This window comes from Nipponia nippon, unplaced genomic scaffold (assembly GCF_047370975.1).
Source record: "Nipponia nippon isolate SJK-2023a ecotype South Korea unplaced genomic scaffold, ASM4737097v1 scaffold_4, whole genome shotgun sequence".
NCBI classification, from domain to species: Eukaryota; Metazoa; Chordata; class Aves; order Pelecaniformes; family Threskiornithidae; genus Nipponia; species Nipponia nippon.
In genome coordinates, this window is record NW_028262358.1 from 125,105,736 (window position 1) to 125,122,787 (window position 17,052).

The following is a 17,052-nucleotide window of genomic DNA, read 5'->3' on the forward strand; positions in this document are numbered from 1 at the left end:
CTATTGACAGGGACAGACGCAACAGAAACCTGGTGATTGCCATGGTGGTGTCAGCACCGGTGGTGAAAGGGACAGTGGTGGTACCCATGATGGTTCAAGATCCCCAGTTAGTGGGGAAGTTGCTGTGGTAGCATCAACCCTCTTCTCCTCTTCCTTGTGCATTGAGGTGGGGCAGACAGAGGCGAGGTGCAGGAGCAGGAATCCGGTGTTGCATGCTGTTGGAAACAATGGAGTGAAGTTGCCCGAGGCCAACTGGGTGAGGGTCAGCAAGGCTCAGGGCCGGGTCCTGCACTGGGGGCACAACAACCCCAGGCACCGCTGCAGGCGTGGGGAGGAGCGGCTGGGAGCTGCCCGGCGGGAAAGGGCCTGGGGGTGCTGGTCGACAGCCGCTGAACATGAGCCAGCAGTGTGCCCAGGTGGCCAAGAGGGCCAGTGGCACCCTGGCTTGTGTCAGGAATGGTGTGGCCAGCAGGAGCAGGGCAGGGATCGTCCCCCTGTGCTGGGCACTGGGGAGGCCGCCCCTCGAATGCTGTGCTCAGCGCTGGGCCCCTCACCCCAAGGCGGCCATGGAGGGGCTGGAGCGTGGCCAGAGCAGGGCAGCGAGGCTGGGGCAGGGGCTGGAGCCCAAGGCTGGGGAGGAGCGGCTGGGGGAGCTGGGGGTGCTCAGCCTGGAGAAGAGGAGGCTGAGGGGAGCCCTCATCGCTCTCTGCAACTGCCTGAAAGGAGGCTGGAGCCGGGGGGGTCGGTCTCTTCTGCCCAGGAACAAGCGATGGGACAAGAGGGAATGGCCTCAAGCTGCGCCAGGGCAGGGTTAGGTTGGATATTAGGGAAAACTCCTTCCCCCAAAGGGCTGTCAGGCCCTGGCCCAGGCTGCCCAGGGCAGTGGTGCGATCACAGTCCCTGGAAGTGTTCAAAAAACATGTGGAATTGGTGCTGAGGGACAGGGTTTAGAGGTGGACCAGGCAGTTAGGTTAAGAGGTTGGGCTCAATGATCCCGGAGGTCCCTTCCAACCTTAACGATTCTGTGATTCGATGATTCTAAGCAGACAGACCGACAGGTCTGTCTAACGGCGGCAGGTCTTGTGTGCCGCACGGAACTACTCACGGGTTGAAAAGTAAGCACTTAAGTGCCTATTGGCCGCATGAGGGCTTTAGTGCTCTTCAAACTAGTGAAGCAGATGATACTTCAAAGGCATTAAAGGTAGGTTAAGGAAAATATTTCACAGACTGAGTAGATATCCAAGTAAAACTGACAGTCTTTAAGTGCAGATGAGTAAATAGAGGGGGTTCTCGGTGGGATCATCTCTATAGGGTTAGAGAATAGCTCTGCTTTATTCCCTATTCAGCACTTGGTCTCTCCGGCGTGATTGCCAAAAAAGGACAAGTTATACCAACTCTGATGGGAGTTATCGTTCCACTTACCAGCAGACTGAAACAATCAATTCTTTTTTACACAGGCCACCTAAAAGCCAACCACAGAAAAATACCGTCAGGGAAGAATGCGAAAATACTCTTTTCTTCTCTATCCAGTATTATCCAATTAGCCAAGGACATTACAAGCAAGGTTGAACCGCAGATGCAGGCAAATACAGGCGCTGATGCGACTGTGATCTGACCCAGCCTGTGCAAGGGCTCAGTACCTTACCCGGGCTGCGAGGAGCTCTTTAACCCTTACCCCTTAACCCTTAATCACCTGGAACCAACTCCTTCGCATCTAATGAGTCCACTTAAAGGGGCTCTGAAGCATATTTAAATGCGCTTAAAAATATATTTTACTTCTGTGATTAGCAACACTTGAGATAACTAAAACTGAAAAAGTGTATTTCCCCACCCCCTTTCTTTTTAGCCTGTTGCTCAGATGAGATAAGGAAATGAGGTTACATGATTTCCCTTTAGAGTTTTTAATCAGCCACACTATTTTAATAATCTACATTTAGTTCTGCTTTCTGTTTCTTAAATGCTAGCACAATGCAGCAGTGTTTTGGTTGCAGGCTCCACAGGAAGGCATTTCAAAAGCCAACAAACACGGTCACCACAATTTGTTTAATTATTATTTTTCCTTTTCAATGTCACGAAATATTTCTACCAACGTGAAGCTTTGTAAATCTTTGTAAAAGTAATTTAATTTCTGACCTTAAGCTGTCTAATGTTGGGCATTGAAAATCAGCTTTTAAAAAACGCTCCGAATTAGCTTGAGCAACTTTTTCAACCCCAAAGAGATCAGCAGATCCACATGATCTGCTCTAGGAATCCGTCGGCACTAAGTACCACGCGTAGTAGTATATTTTTGCAAAGCCTGGTATTCCTCGTGGTAGTAAATATAAAGCTTTGGTATCACTGATTTGCAAAGAACAGGGTTCTGCGTAAACATAAGTGTCATCCAAGATGAGTATAGCTACGTGTAACAGGCGGTATTTCTTACAGTCAGCCCAACACTACAACCTCCTTTTTGCAACCAGCTGTGCCATTAACTCATCCAGCGTTACAAGGAATGGAATATTTACCCTATGAAAGATAGGAATTAATAATAGTAGCAATAATAACTTAAGTACATAAATATAAACACATTATTAATCATTAACAGAAATCAGCCCACTAATAATGCTTCAAAGCTCTAGGAGAGGAACTGTAGGAAACTGAGATTTCCTCTGTATTTTAAATTTGGCCACTTGTTCTCTATCTTTGTTAAACAAAAAAGCGATTGTTTAGGAAAAAAATCTGTTGCTATTTTCTATGGCTGTCCCTCTTTTGACACCATCTGTGGTCAGATTAAATGCTGAGATCTGAATCGACATCTCTGCGCTTAATCTCTTGTTGATACTTCTGCAGATTGAGAGGTAAAAAAATGATTACAGGGGACTGGCCAGTCGTAGAAGTTTGAGTTATGCCAGTGCCATCTTAATGAATTTCTTAAGTCAAATGTAAATATGACCCGGGAATGTGGAAGCATACATTTTTGTTCTCTGAGGTCTAATAAAAAAACAAAAGCTTTCTGTGTGGTTCAACATGGCATTAGAAGTGCTTTGCAACATACCCCCAGACCCTCTGCAGCTTCTGAAGCTGAAATTAAAGTATGCCGAGTTTCCTGAAGGACATTAAGCGTTTTCCTTTTAATTGTTTACAATTTGCTCTCTGCTGTGCCTGCGCTCAGAGCCGATACCATAAAAAGCCACTGACAAATCCAAAGCGGTTGCTTTGCAGCCAGGAAAGCAGAAGAAACGTGCGCAGGGGGGCTTTTCTACTGACAGGCAATAACTCTGCGGTAAAAGACCCAGCAAAGTTACAAATCACATACTTTTGCCTTCGCATCGAGCATAAAATAGGTCACGGCAGAGAGACGCTGTGGCTTTAAGTATTGCCTGGCCTGAGCCGGATTATCATTAGGTTACGTAACTGCTGATGAGCTGCTTTTCATTAAGGCTTCCCTGAGTGGTGCTGGGAGCAGGCGCTGCCTCCGACAACCATCCTGGGGAAGGACTGCCTCCCAGGCCTGCCACCGCTCTCCTCCGAGCCCCGCGGTCTGCAGCTCGGCCAAGGTGCTCGCATGAACCCGCGTGGGCTAAGGAGGTGTCTCAATGCGAAATAACTCATTAACCGTAACGGGGTTGTGCATTAATTTCGGCTAAAGCGTGTTTGCAAAGTTGTAAAAGTAAGAGGTTCGGAAAAGGTGTTAAATCGGTGTGTTAAAAGTGTCCTGCTCTTGGCTCGGAGCTTTTTTTTTTTAGTGAAACGCATCCTCTGCTGCATAAAACCCCAAACATTTTGGTGGTCTTGAACACTAGCAAAAAGACTGTTGCACAGGAAATGATGGCAGAACGCTGGAGCAGCAACATAGTACACCTGCACCTGAAATTAAAATTAAAAAAATTAAAACAAAGCTGATTTCGATCATATTCTCATGCATGCTCAGAAGCACCACGTAGCGTCCAGGCAGTGCCTTCAGGTGCCAAAGTGCTTGTGTCCAGGGCTCGCTCTCATCTCGGGATGAGCTGGAGGACAAGGGATATTCACCCTCAGGTCTCAGTTCTTCCACGCGCTGGCTTTTAGCTGTCGCAGGAGCTGATAGCAATGCTTCACCCTCTGGAGAGACCTTCTTCCTCCGAGTCCTCTGGCTGCCTGCAGGGAGACAGGCTCCATGCCTGTCTCCATGGCATGCTGCAATCCTGGTGACCTGCTAGTCCAGATGCCATCGTCAGATGCCATTCCTGTACCCTTCTCCTGCCATTTGCTCCTCCCGGTACTCCCACACCTGGCATTCCTGTTCAACCCCCCATTTAGACCAATCTTAAGACTTCTATTACGTTTTTAGGGGATAAGCAAGTCGCTAGTAACAGAGGAGCTCAGCCTGAAACAGAGTCAAACCCATATTCAGCTCTGAAGAACCATACTGATACTAAGTGGAGGCAATACTATCATCAAATAAATTATTTATTACTTACTACAATGCTGAGTTTGGCCAAGAAGCTTTAAAGAACTCCGTACTATTAATTTTGCCTTCTTAGATTAATGACTGTACCATGGCTACTTGTGGCTTACAAGAAACTCTTAAAATAGCCTGCTTCATAAACTGAAACAAAGCCTGAAAATGGCCTTTAGCCCAAGTAAGCTGTAGAGGAAAGTGGGCTACAAGTGACGGCATCACACGGAGGGTTTATGGCAGGGAACAGGACAACCAGGAGACCTCGACGCTGTTTTCGTTGGAGATTCCATCTCTCACTTGTTGCCTGACCTCTACTTAAACCTCTTAAACACGGCTTTGTATATGTAAAATTAAGATAATCATATCTTGTTTTACAAAGTGCTCAGGCTAAGAAGATTTAACCACAGTAAATTATTTGTCATTTGAAGTCAGCTGGGAATTAAAGCTGCTCTCAGATAAAGTCTCACCCACCGTGGTATCACTTACCTGGTGGGAGAGGCCTTTGTTTTGGATTTAATTCTAGGAAGTTTTGAAATAATTTCATTTTGCTGATGGATTTCATTTTCATTTCATGTGTATTTCAATGAGACATTTAATCTTTTTCATAATACGTTTTGAAGTCTCATTCATTTAAATTGTCAAAGCCTGACAGCTCTGTAATGTACTTAAACCCAGCATTGTTTATACCTGCATTCCATTTAAAAATTAACTTGCAGATTAAAGTAATAAAAATGGTTTTATACTTCTCAGTGCTAATATCACTGAAAACTTACTATGTCCCTACCGCCTGAGATTAGCTCATATATTACTTGCTCGTGAGGAATTCGTGGAGGGGAAATATTCTAACACCGGGCTCTGTATTAGCTGTGAAGGCTGAGCATTTTCTGCCTGAATAAAACCAAAGTGGGCACAGCCTGCAGAGGCAGTGGAGAGCTGGCAGCTCAGGAAGACTCGGGGACTTTTACACAGCTTCCTTCCCTCGCTGCTGTCATGAAGTGAACAGGACCAGAAGGAATCTGTTAGCACTTCCACCTAGATGTGTTGCAACGAAGGGTCATGCAGCAGCATGCAGCGGCTGTTCATGTTGCCTCAGCCCCTACCAAGAATGCAATTAAAGGAGAATCAGAAGCATTCCTTCGTTACCTCGTGGACAGCGTGAGTTTTGCAGAAGAAGATTTGTTGCGGGTGCATGATCTCAGGTCGCTGCTCTCCTCTGTCCTGTTTCTCCACCGCTTCCCCGCTCGTTTCGATGCTTTCGTTCACACGCACAGGCCTGAAATTCTTCTAAAGAAAAGTTCATTAACTATTTGTCTAGTTGAAGATGGACAAAACATATAGCGTTTTATATACAAACGCACCTACAGTTAACCAGGTTGGAGTGGATATAAAAGAGCCCAGGGAAAGTCTTACTGATCCCAAAATGTCAGAAAATAAAAAAATAAAAAACTAATAAGTTTGCGATTGATATCGCCTGGCCCTTTACCTGCCGAAGGGTTAACTCAGGCTTATCCTGCCCGTCCCCTTCACAGGTGCTCCAGAGATAAGGAGGCAGTTATGAAATACAGCTTGCATGGGCTTTTTCTGGGAAGCAGAGAACCTCAGAGGGAACTGTGTGGACCCCAAGAAAGGTGCACATTTCTGAGGAATTCCTGACAAAAATCCAGATCAGATGACGATGTGGGTGACCGCACCAGGTGGATTTGCGATGTTGTGTGTTTGACTGGGCCTTTTAAGGCCAATTTGTTTTGTTGTAACACAGGCACTCTCCAGCCCCTGAGGAATAAAGAGCCCCCATGGAGGAACGGGAGCCACCTGAAGCTCTGGTTTATTTTAACTATTCACTGAGTTGTTTTGCCTCATGACACATGAGGTGTTTGGGGATTTCACAGTTCCACAGAGAGGATGAATAATGTAACTGGATACAGCCCGAATGCGATAAAATCGTCGACAGAGCAATTGTGACTGTTCCACGCGCGGCAACTTTGCGTGGAAATAGCCGAAAATGCCGGTGAGGAGACCAAGCGGCAGGGCGAGGTCTGCGGGGGACCGTCCGTCACCCCACGCTGCTTACTGAACTTCATGTCGGTGTTCCCAGCCGATCCAAGGCACCTTTCAGCCCTTTTGACGCCTAGAGGGAGAACAATGCAAGGCGAAGGCCTTGAAGTCTTCCTCGAAGCCTCGTTGGGGAAGGCGACTGGGGAACAAAACCCGACAGGTGATTTCCAGCAGAAAATGCCTCTGCTCGGTGACAGCAGCTCCTGCCGGGTGAGGGGGGCGAGGGGACCCCAAGCCCGGCGGAGGCCTCTTCGCCGCGGGGAACGGGTCGGGGTGGGGAGGCGTGAGGCGTGAGGGGTGGGGAGGGCAGGCCCGGGGCTGAGGCCACTGCGGGGACATGGAAGACGGCACCAGAGGGGTCCCGGGCCGGCGAGGCCGGGTTTCCCCCCCTCCCAGGCCGCTCTGCCGCTAAGATGGCGCCCGCCTCCCCCTGCCCCTTCCCCGGGGGAGCGGCAGCGGCGGAGCCGCGGCCTCCCCAGCGCCTCCGCCCCGCGGTGCTGCCGCTGCCGCCCGGGCCGGGCCGCGGCGCCGGCGGGGGAGGGAAGATGGCGGCCGGCAGCGACTGAAGGAGGAGGAGGAGGAGGGATCCGGGCCGGGCCGCGGCGGCCTCCTCCGACACCGCCCCCCTCGTCCTCCGTGCCCAGCTCCGCCCCGTCCCGCCGGGAGGGAGAGCGGCGAGCGAGCCGGAGCCCCGCAGCCGCGCCGCGCCGCCCAGGCAAGGGGCCCCGGGTGCCCGGGAGCCCCGCAGCGGGAACCGGGGCCCCCAGCAACGCCCCTCTCCGCCACAGCTCCGGTCACCGCGATCGCGGCGGGGGCTGCTGAGAACCGGCAGCCCCCCCCGGGGCCGCCCCCGCCGCCTGGCCGGGGGAGTCGCTGTCGCGTTGCCCGTTGAGCTCGGCGGCCTCAGCCCCGGCGGGGGGGGAGGCGGCTGTCACCCAGGCAGCGGCGGCAGGTGAGTGGCGCCCGGCCGCGCCGCAGCTGGCGGCGGGGCGGGAGGGAAGGAGGGAGGGAAGGAGGGGAGGGCGGGCAGGCGAAGCGGGGAGGGGGGGGGGGGGGAGGCCGGGCCGGGGCTCCCCGCTGCCCCGCCGCGCAGGGCGGGGGTGTGTCTGGCGGGGCCGGCACGCCGCCCCCCGGTCCCCGCCGCCCGTCGTAGCCCCAGGCCTGCGGGGAGGCGCAGCTGTCACGGCGGGGGCGGGCGACGGCCCGGCCCCCCGCCCCGGGGCTGCCATGGCGGCGGGCGGAGCGCGGAGGGGCGCCGCAGCCCCCCCCCCCCCCCTCCCCTCGCCCGCCCTCCGTCCCCCGCGGGGGGCTGAGGAGGGCCGAGCCCCTCCCGCCTCGGGCGGTTAAATCCCAGCCCTCCCTTTCCCAAATACCACCCCCCCCACCCCCCTTATTCATTTAAAGTTGATTAAAAAAGTGAAAAAGCAGTTTTTTCTCCTCACCCCCGCCCCCCCCCCCCCCTCCACAGCCCCTTCCCGGCTGGAAGATGGCTGAGGGGAGGCAGCGGGGCCGCGGCCGGGCCTGCGGGGGCCCGCGGACCCCCCTGGGCAGGGAGGACGCTCGGTTCGGCGGTGTTTTAGGTGACAGCTCTTTGTCTGCCTGTGTCGTCTGTGCGTGTCCCCCCGCCGTGTGTTGTCAGTGTCCCCCCAAAACCACCCCACGACCCCGGCAAGGCGGTTCTGGTTGTCAGCAGAGGCAAGTAAGTTCAGCGCTAAGGCAAGCGATGGGTCGGTCAGGGAGAGATGGAGGTGGCCGTGAGGTACCGGGTGGGTTTTGGGGCCAGCGGAGCGGGGTGGTGTTGTCAGGCGGGGTGTGCGTGGGGAAGCCGGCTCCTCGGAGGGGTTCCCGGTTTCGGGGGGGCTCTGCAGGAGGCTGGTGGTGAAGCTGGCGTCCGCCTCCCCACTCCTAGCAGAGCGCTTGCCCTAAATTTCCTTCCTTTCTCTCTTAGAGACGCGGACCAGCAGCAGATCACAAATAATCCCAAATACCTGACGGTGCATATGCAAGTGGTAGCCCCGGTTTGTGCAGCGGGGGGGCTGTAGCCGCTGGAATATGACATTTAGTGGTAGAAAAATCTGTTGCGGAAAGGCTGTTTCCTTCCGATGTAGGTTGCTAGACACTCTCAAGCCCTCCAGTTTCCTAGGTGCGTTTTGACCTTTCAGTGGCTGAGAACTGGGTCGTGCGCGTTGGGTGACGATCTCCTGATTTTCTTTTTTTTTTTTTTTTGCACCTGAAAGAGCGTGTTTGCGAAGGTGGAAAGGTGTGGAGAGCCGTCTGGGGCTGCTGCTTGCTTCCACTGGAAGCTTCATCAGTGTATGGTAGATATCCAATTTTCACTACCCAATACGGCATAGCCAAAAAAAAGAGTGACACAGCAAAGTATATTAAAACTGGAAATTTGGACTCGTGTGGGTGGTGCTTGTATGTTCTTCACTCTGTCTCATGGCTCGTATTCTTCGTTGTGCTGGTTTAGACTGTTAAAAAAAAAAAGACCTGGTTTGTGTGGGCTGGCAGGATATACATATATATGTGTGTGTGTAAAATTTGCATGTGTGTGTGTATATATATATATATATATATAAAAGGCGTAATATACCTGGTGAGTTCTAGTAGCAAGATGGTAAATTTATATGAACAAAAAAAGGATGCTTCGCTTACTTTTCTGGAGATGTGCTGTCCCATTGTAGTTTAAAGGCTGTGATCTGCCTGCAGAATATTTCGGCAAACATGTTATCTGTTCTGACCTCTTTCTGCTCTGGCCATTAGCTTTTTTATACAAGAGAAAGTAAAAAAAAAAAAGTATGTTACCTATGGAAGTATACATAGTACGTGGTGCCTCTGTAGCTATATGCCTCGGCCTCTTGCACAGCAGCAGGGAGAGAAACATTGTAAACCAGGAAAAGAGAGATGCAAAGCCACCAATTTGCAGAGAAGCTTGGTAAGTGGTGTAGTATCCGCAGCTTTGCAGAGCTGTTTTGTGAAAATGATTAAAGTTCAAGTTGCCACTTAAGGGGACAAACAGCTCTTGATGGTAGATAATAAACAGTAGTAACTTTGGCAATACTGCACCTGGCTCAAAGCCGATGGGCATGATGAAATGTTAAATCTCAACTTATTTGCTCAAGATGGGTATCTGTTGTTTGAAACATGTTGCCAAACAATATGGCAGCGCAAATCCTTGCTTCCAAAACAAATAGGCTTCCTGAGAGGCGAGCGGGGGGTTTGGCTCTTCAGACAGGCCTTTACTTCTTATTCACTACGGGCCAACTTTGATTTTTAGCGTGCGTGTTTTCCCCGAGCCTTGCCCTCTGATAATGCTACGACACATGCTCACAACTGCATGACTAATTCATACAATTAGTCATACGCTTCCACTGTAGATTTATTGGAGCAATATCGCTGTCATTCTCACGTTGTAAAAGTCTGCATTTGGGAACATGTGCCCTCTGTTGACTTGCCGTGGGTCTCTTGGCATGGTTGTTGGGTGGGCTGTTACAAATATTTGAAGCCTTTGGGATTGTTAGGCTTCCTTAATTATATAAGCATATTTTCCAGGAACAGATCTGCTGGAGATCAGCACCTTGTTGCTTGCTAATCTGAGGGGGGTAATTTGCATGAGACTTCGCAGGGATTGCCAGAAATGAAGGTGTGAGTGCTACTACTAAAAATATCCCGTCTCCTGCATAAATAGTTTGCCAGTTGAAAACCAGTATATTTTGTATAAGAAAACTATTTATATGACGAGTTATTCTTGTTTTGCTTGGTTGACTGTGTTTCTTTGAAGCGCCGTTCTTATCTCTCTGATCAAAGAGGAGGAATAAAAAAAAATAGTTTTTAAAGTTAGATTCTGCCTTTAAAGACAGGATTTTAAGCAGGAAGGGCTTGGACTAACAGGTAAATATTTTAACCAGGTGTTCCTGAAAGGCTGACGCGGTGTGTAATACCCCGTAGCATGTGGCCACCACTTCTACATATGAGCTTTAATTGCTGGTAGATACAAACAAGCAATTTTTGTTGGCGGTTCCATGTTATTTGTATTGCTGCAGCATCCAGGAACCCCAGGCACGGACCGGGTTTGCAGTGGGGTAGAAATGATGCAAAAATAGAGCGAAAGTGGCCTCTGCTTCCAAAAACTTCCAGCCTAAACTCTATAGAGGTGGAGGAGCGGAGTTGTGACGGGGAAGCAGCTGGATGGTGGTGGGCAGCAGGAGGGTTGGTAGTCGCAGCATATTAGCAGCCTAATATTGAGGTTTTTTTGGTTTTTTTAATAACATTGCAGCGAACCAGCGCTTTATGGTCTGTTGGGAGGTGACTGCTGGCGCCTGGCCGAGCCTGCTGCCTGCCTCCCCACTGCCGGGGCTGATCCAGCCAGTCGGAGCCACGGTGGGCGAGGGAGGATTCACAGGAGCAGCTCTGCTGATCCGTCTGAGAACAGCCAGGAGCTTTAACCTCTTCCCCTGGCGCAGCAGGATCTGGAATAGGATGTTTCCTTGTAGCTGCAATATTAAAAATTACAGCTTGCTTGTAAACGGCTTCAACTCTTTGCATACCTGGCCTTGCACATGTGAGTCAGGGTGATGCAGAACAGGTTTTTACCACTACAGCAGCATCTCCGTGTAAAGTTGACCATTTTAAATGCTGCGGCTTTGCCGTGGGACAAATTTTGAAGCACTCAGAGGCCTGGTCTAGGTATAAAGGATGTGTCAGCACCATGCGCTTTACCTGGGCTGCTGTCATTTACAAAGGAAAAAAAAACTGCTGAACTGGTTTGGAGGTTCTTTAAGCCTGAACTAATTTACCTGGCTGGGAATGTAGGTTAGAAACTAGGCTTCGCTTGGCTTTGGGCTAGTGCCAGTACGCTCCGCAGGGAAAACGCAGGCTAAATAGCTTCTGCGCTGATAATCCTGCGATACTGTTCCTAGCGTTTCCCCCGAAAAGATAGGTGGGTCCTCGTGCGGTTGACCCAATTGACTGGGAAGTAACTCCAACGCGTCTCGGCCCAAGGAGCAGCGGGATGTTTCCCTTAGATGCCCTTGGGTGAGTGGGGGGAAAAACGAGGACGGGTTTTCGTGCACAGACCTTGCAGTGAGAATCCTCACCCGAGCGCTCGGGTCTGATGGACAGGGTTGCGTGGCCTAAACTAGGTAGATTTGTTAACCAACTTAGGTAAATCTGCACATAGATATTCTTAAATCTGTTTAAACCTGCTTACTGGTTTATTATGTTCTGTAAGCTGAGGCAAGCTATCCTGGCAGTCGTGTTTAAACCAGCCTGTGTCCACGCAGAGATTTGCCTTGATTTAGTGGAGCTGATGCAAGTTGGTGAGTTACAGGAAGGTGATCTAGGAAGGGAAAACAGTGCAGTGAATGTATAAGTCAACAGTTTGCTGACTTGCCTTGGTTCGTGAACTCGACAGTATCCATATTTTGCTCTAAGGATCCACAAATTGTCAGCCTCTTAAAGCTGATCGGGGAGGGGCTCGTAAATGTGTTTGTATTTTTCTGCAGAGGGAAAAGATCCTTAAGTGTTAGGTCCTGTTTTAAACAAGTGTCAGAAATGTCCCCATCAAGGCTGATCCTGCAATTAGCTATTCTGGAACACAAATCATTAAAATGTCTGTTTTGAGCTATTTATGTTTATTTTGTGTTTATTTTTAATTCTCTCTCATGGAATATGCTATGAAACAAGCTCGAAACAGTGTTTCTTTGGCTTAAGTTTTCCCCCCCTTTTTAATGTGACATCTGAAATCCCAAAGGTCCCATTTTTTTGGATTTTCAGAGTGTGAAGACTTCAAAAATAAGGCAATATGCCAGGCAAGGCAAGAAGTAGGCTCGTTTTCTGTATTCATATGATGAAATTATGAATGAGGAACTGTTTAAACCCCAAACAAATCAGTAGCTTTCCTACATATGTGGAATTCACGTTGTGAATGGAGGGGTAAGTTTAGAATCCCAACGCTCCCCTGGGATCAAATGATATTAAATGGTATCACGCAATATCGAAATGGTTAGGTGTTGATAACGTTATACACCGAATGTTAGTGGTTTCTCCTGTACGCAGCATATGCTGTCTTTGGAAATAAGGGCCCCAGGAGGGGAGAGAGATTCCAGCCCACAGCACGGTGATCCCCTGTCCAGAAGGTTTCAGAATAGTATTTGCTGTTTCAATCATAAAAAAAAAAAAAAAAAAGTAGGTATTATAATCCTTCAGTAAAACGGCACTGAGAGTTTAACAATGAAAAGTAAAAATCTTTTTCTCTTTTATTTTGCCTTTTCTGTTAACATTGTGTAACTCCCGGATTGAAGAAATAGGAGAGAAAAGCCCTGAACTTTTCAGACCATTAAATCAGATTCATATGTAAATTTACAAGAAATCTCGCAGCTCAGACTCCTTAACTTCTCTTTCTTCTTATTTCGTGTGAAGACCGTACTTACTACCTGTCCTCCCTCTCTTCTTCTCTCCCCCAGAGCCTGTATTTTGCTCTTCATCTGAGACTTTGCGTCCAGTTTTATCAACATACGTCAGGGATCTTGAACAAGTTGAGAGATGAACTTTTTAGTGGAAGTGCTAGTCAGCCTCTGTCTTTGAAGTTTTTTTTAACAAAAGTCTGACTAACCTGAAAAGGATTTTGACACATGCTTGTGACCAGTTATTTTAAATCATACTGGAAAAATCGTGCGTGAAAATAAGCAACTAGCTAGAGTTAAACCTGTTGTAGGCTGGGTGTGTAAGCTTGATCCCTTTGTCTTTCACGCGTTTCTTAAATGCGATTGCTGACAAGATGAGTCCTGGGTCTTCCCACTAATTCTGTAAACAGCTGGCAGTTATGCTACCTGTTTCTTTTTTATGAGCAGAGATTTCCAAGCAGAGTTTTAACAGGGAAGCTTGGCAGGATGAGTTCACCAGACTTTCTTCCATGCTCCAGTTGCGAATGGTGCTCAGCTGAAAGGTGATTACCGGACAAGTATTTTTTAATGATGGAAGATGCTGCGTTAGGACTGAAGGAATGATAACTGGACACTCTGGAAATATTTACAATAGAGACATTTGTAGCAGAACGCAATAGATCATGCTGCATTATTATACGACCTGTAAGTTCAAATTTAATAATGAAATGCTGCATGCACAGTATTGCTGAGGACATGAAACTTGAGTGTTTACAATGTGCTTATATCTCAACTTACTGTAAAGTTGAGCACAGAGTCCTAATGTGTATTGAAATGTAATTAGTGTGACGCTTAATTTGCTATTGTGTGAGTAGTTAGAATTTCTTGGAGTGGAACTGATGTGTAAAATACCTTTGTTTGTGTCTCCAAATGTCATTTTGAGAATGTTGGTTTATGGAATAAGTGAGAGCCGCCGGTGAAGGATCAGGCAAAACACCGTGTTATGCGGGCCTCTCTGACTCACAGGGTAGGAATAAGGACTGAAACCAGCTCTGCCTTTGGCAGCACGTAACTCTTGCTTTCTTTTAAATTAAGGTTATGAAAATCCAGCGTTTTAGAATATGCTTTGTATTTATACTGTTTGCAAGCTTTCTTGGTACTCTCTCAGCTGTATCCTATTGTCCCAGCAAGGATTTTTCTATAGAGGTTGTTTTTAAGTGTTCTTTGTGAAAAAACTTCTGTGTGAATTTTCCCTGGGTGCCTGAAATCTCATTCCCAGATTCATATTTTAGTGTAAACAGATTGCCTTCAGTGTGGAATATCCACTGAAGGCTTAGTGGAAGTTGTGGGATCCCAGCGCCTCTGACAGCTAGATTAATAGTTATGTCCTTAACCTTTAAAGCAGTTTACCCAGACTTGACGGAGTTGGCATGAAGTTCTGTGTTTTTGAAGATGCAATGGTGATAATCCCTTTGAAGGCCCAAAATAAATGAGAAAAAGCTTTAATGAATTTAAAAATGCCATTGAAAATAGCATTTGGCCTGATTTTACGCTTTTGTTGTTGTTGGAAACGGAAACGATATTGTATATACAAAGCTCACTGTATGGAAAATAACTATCTGGGAAATATACTTTAGTTTATTTTTCAAATACAGTGAAAAAGGAAAAATAAACTACCTAAACTCTATTAATTAAATCTGTTTCCATGTGACATAATGTGGTAATTTAATATAGTTTTCTGATACTGTTGTGGATGAAATATGTTTCAATACAGCATATCAGAAAAAGAACAGTTTGATATCGTAGACTAGAACCAAAACCCAGGAAGTTCCATTAAATCAAAAAGCTGTTTCGTTTGTAAAGCTGAACATTCAAAAGTTAGGAAAAACAGATGCAACTGTAATTATAATTTTGTAGCCACATGATATTTTTCCATAGATTCTCTGACTTATTCACTGTATGGGTTGGACTAACAAAGTGGAACGGATTAAGGTTGCACAGATGACCATAAATCTGTTGCTCTATAATTTTTAGTGCTTGATTTTGCAACCTACTTAATTTTCTTCTAATGTTTTTAGATGAAAAGCTGCTTTATGACATTCAGTTTTGATACGAGCGGAGCATCGTACATATACTGGCTACTTTTTGTAATGCCCCTGCAAGACAAAGAAATATTCCAATTTTGGTGCTTGTTTTTTCAGGTGAATAAAACAGAATCACAGCAATTGGATAATGCGCCCAAGTAGCAGGGTGTTCGTAAAAGGGACTTGACAGGTTATTCTCAAGTACCTGGTGCACTCGACTGCTCTGGTTGTATATGTAGATTGATTAAACTGGGTGCAACTTTCCTTGAATTTGCCAGCAAACCTCAAAAGGCTTGCCTCCAGCAGCCTCAGCGTCATCGACAAGTAGCTCTGATGACAGGCATCTGATGGCTTTCGTTCTTGAGAGCAGAGGTTCCCAAACTGTGGCAGGCACACGCTTGTGGTATCCAGGCTACTTCGAAACAGGGTATTTTGCGACCTGAAGGCAATAATTCCCGATGCCGAGTGTGAGTAAGCGATTGCGGGACCCTCGGTGTAGCGCTCCGGAGTTGTCAGCACCTGCGGAGAGCCTTAAAATTGGGGTTTGCAGGTGTGCTCGCACTTCTGATTGAGATCGTAGGGCAGCGAGGACGGAGATGGTGGATGGGGATGTGCAGCGAGTCCTGCTTTGGGAAGCTGGGGTGAGCGTGGAAGATGGGGAGCAAATTTGGCATTCGGTGTTAGGGAGGTGGGGCAGTGTCATAGGTTGGTCGGGCCAGGGCAGCAGGGCTGGGGGGTGCAGAAAGAGAATAAACGACGGTTTTTATGTCCTGGTTTGTGGAGAATGCGGTGTGCTTTTTAGGTGGGGTGGGGACAGCACTGGGATTTTTGTTTTGGGGTGCAGAAAAGTTGACGACCAAGTCCTGCCGGGAGAAACGTCATCCAGTAGTAGGGCAGGAAGGGAGAGTCTGGTTTGGGAGGCCGAGTGCGTGCGTACGTCACTAAAAAAGCAGAAACACGTTGCCGCTGACGGCCTTCAAAAAAACTGCAGCCTTAGTTCCCAAACTTAGAACAGCCCTGCTTGTCGCTGTGGTTGTTGACTTGCTTACAGGTGTGCGTGCATGGTGCTACGTGCAAGGAGAGCTGGATTCCTGAATTCCTACCCTTGCCACAGAATGTATGATTACAGAGATACCGTGGACTTCTTGAAAACAGTATTAAATAACTTCTGAGGGCTTTTTAAGGAGGTATTTTAAAACCAAGAAGCATGCTTTTACTCTCGGGTTTCCTCCTGGATGCTGGAAAATACCTACATTCGGTAATTCATACATTTCGCGTGCAACTGGCGGGCTGGAAATAAACTCTTTGGGGTTTGTAAAAACAGTTTAAACGAATCCAGTTAAACAAGATCTAAGTTTCACTGCAGAAGTTTAAAGTGCAAGGGGAAAATACACAGAACAGCCATTAAAAATAATAAAAAAAAAAAAAGGCAACAAACCCCACAAAGAATATTAGCCTGGAAATGTTTTCCTCCCTCTCTGCTGCCCATTAGTCTGCTGACGGGGAAAACTTTGATACTAAATCTACCGGAGGTTGCACCACTCCATCTGCCCCTGCAGTCGTGTCTTGCTGCAAATTTATGCCCCTTTGAGAACTCCTGCTTGTTGAAACAAAGCCCCTCGCTGTCCAGAGACTACTGGGGACTTCTTACAAGTGTAAGCATCATCTCTGGAGAGCAGGAAAGTATTCCCATTTCACAGATGGGCACAGGCTCGTCCGGCTTGCCACGGGGAAATTTGGAGATCCGGTATTTGACCCTTGTATCCTCATTTACTCATTGAAACAGTTGGTCTACAGCATTTAGCTTTTGGTTTAAATTGTCTAAATCCAATATAGCAATATAATTTTAATGTGTTTACTAAGAGAGTTCTTCAGATAGGCCTCCCGAAGTGCGAGGAATGAGAAACAACTGCTACTTGAAGACAGAAGAGCTGAGTTTGTTTCAAGCTGTTTAAAAGCGTTCAGTTCAGAGATAAGTGCGTATTTTACATCCCGATCAGCAAGTTATAATGAGATTTAGAGCACTAAATGAGTTCTCCCCTAACCCACAGAATGATGCATGTGCCTCAGCGCAGAGCTATTGTTCTCATCAGCCCTTGCTGGTGAA

At 47.7% G+C, this 17,052-nt stretch overlaps 1 protein-coding gene across 5 annotated transcripts in view; it reads left to right on the plus strand.

Annotated features, from left to right (window-relative positions):
- The first annotated feature begins 6,542 nt into the window (after window positions 1-6,542).
- Window positions 6,543-17,052, plus strand: part of NCOA1 (nuclear receptor coactivator 1) — a 183,915-nt gene continuing 173,405 nt past the window's right edge. For 4 of the 5 annotated variants that reach the window (XM_087773663.1, XM_087773657.1, XM_087773661.1 and 1 more), the window contains exon 1: window positions 7,111-7,427. The gene's annotated coding sequence lies outside the window, so the exon portion shown is untranslated. Of the gene's footprint in view, window positions 6,636-7,110; window positions 7,428-17,052 lie in introns of those variants that run through there. The other variant, XM_087773658.1, reaches the window with a different exon arrangement.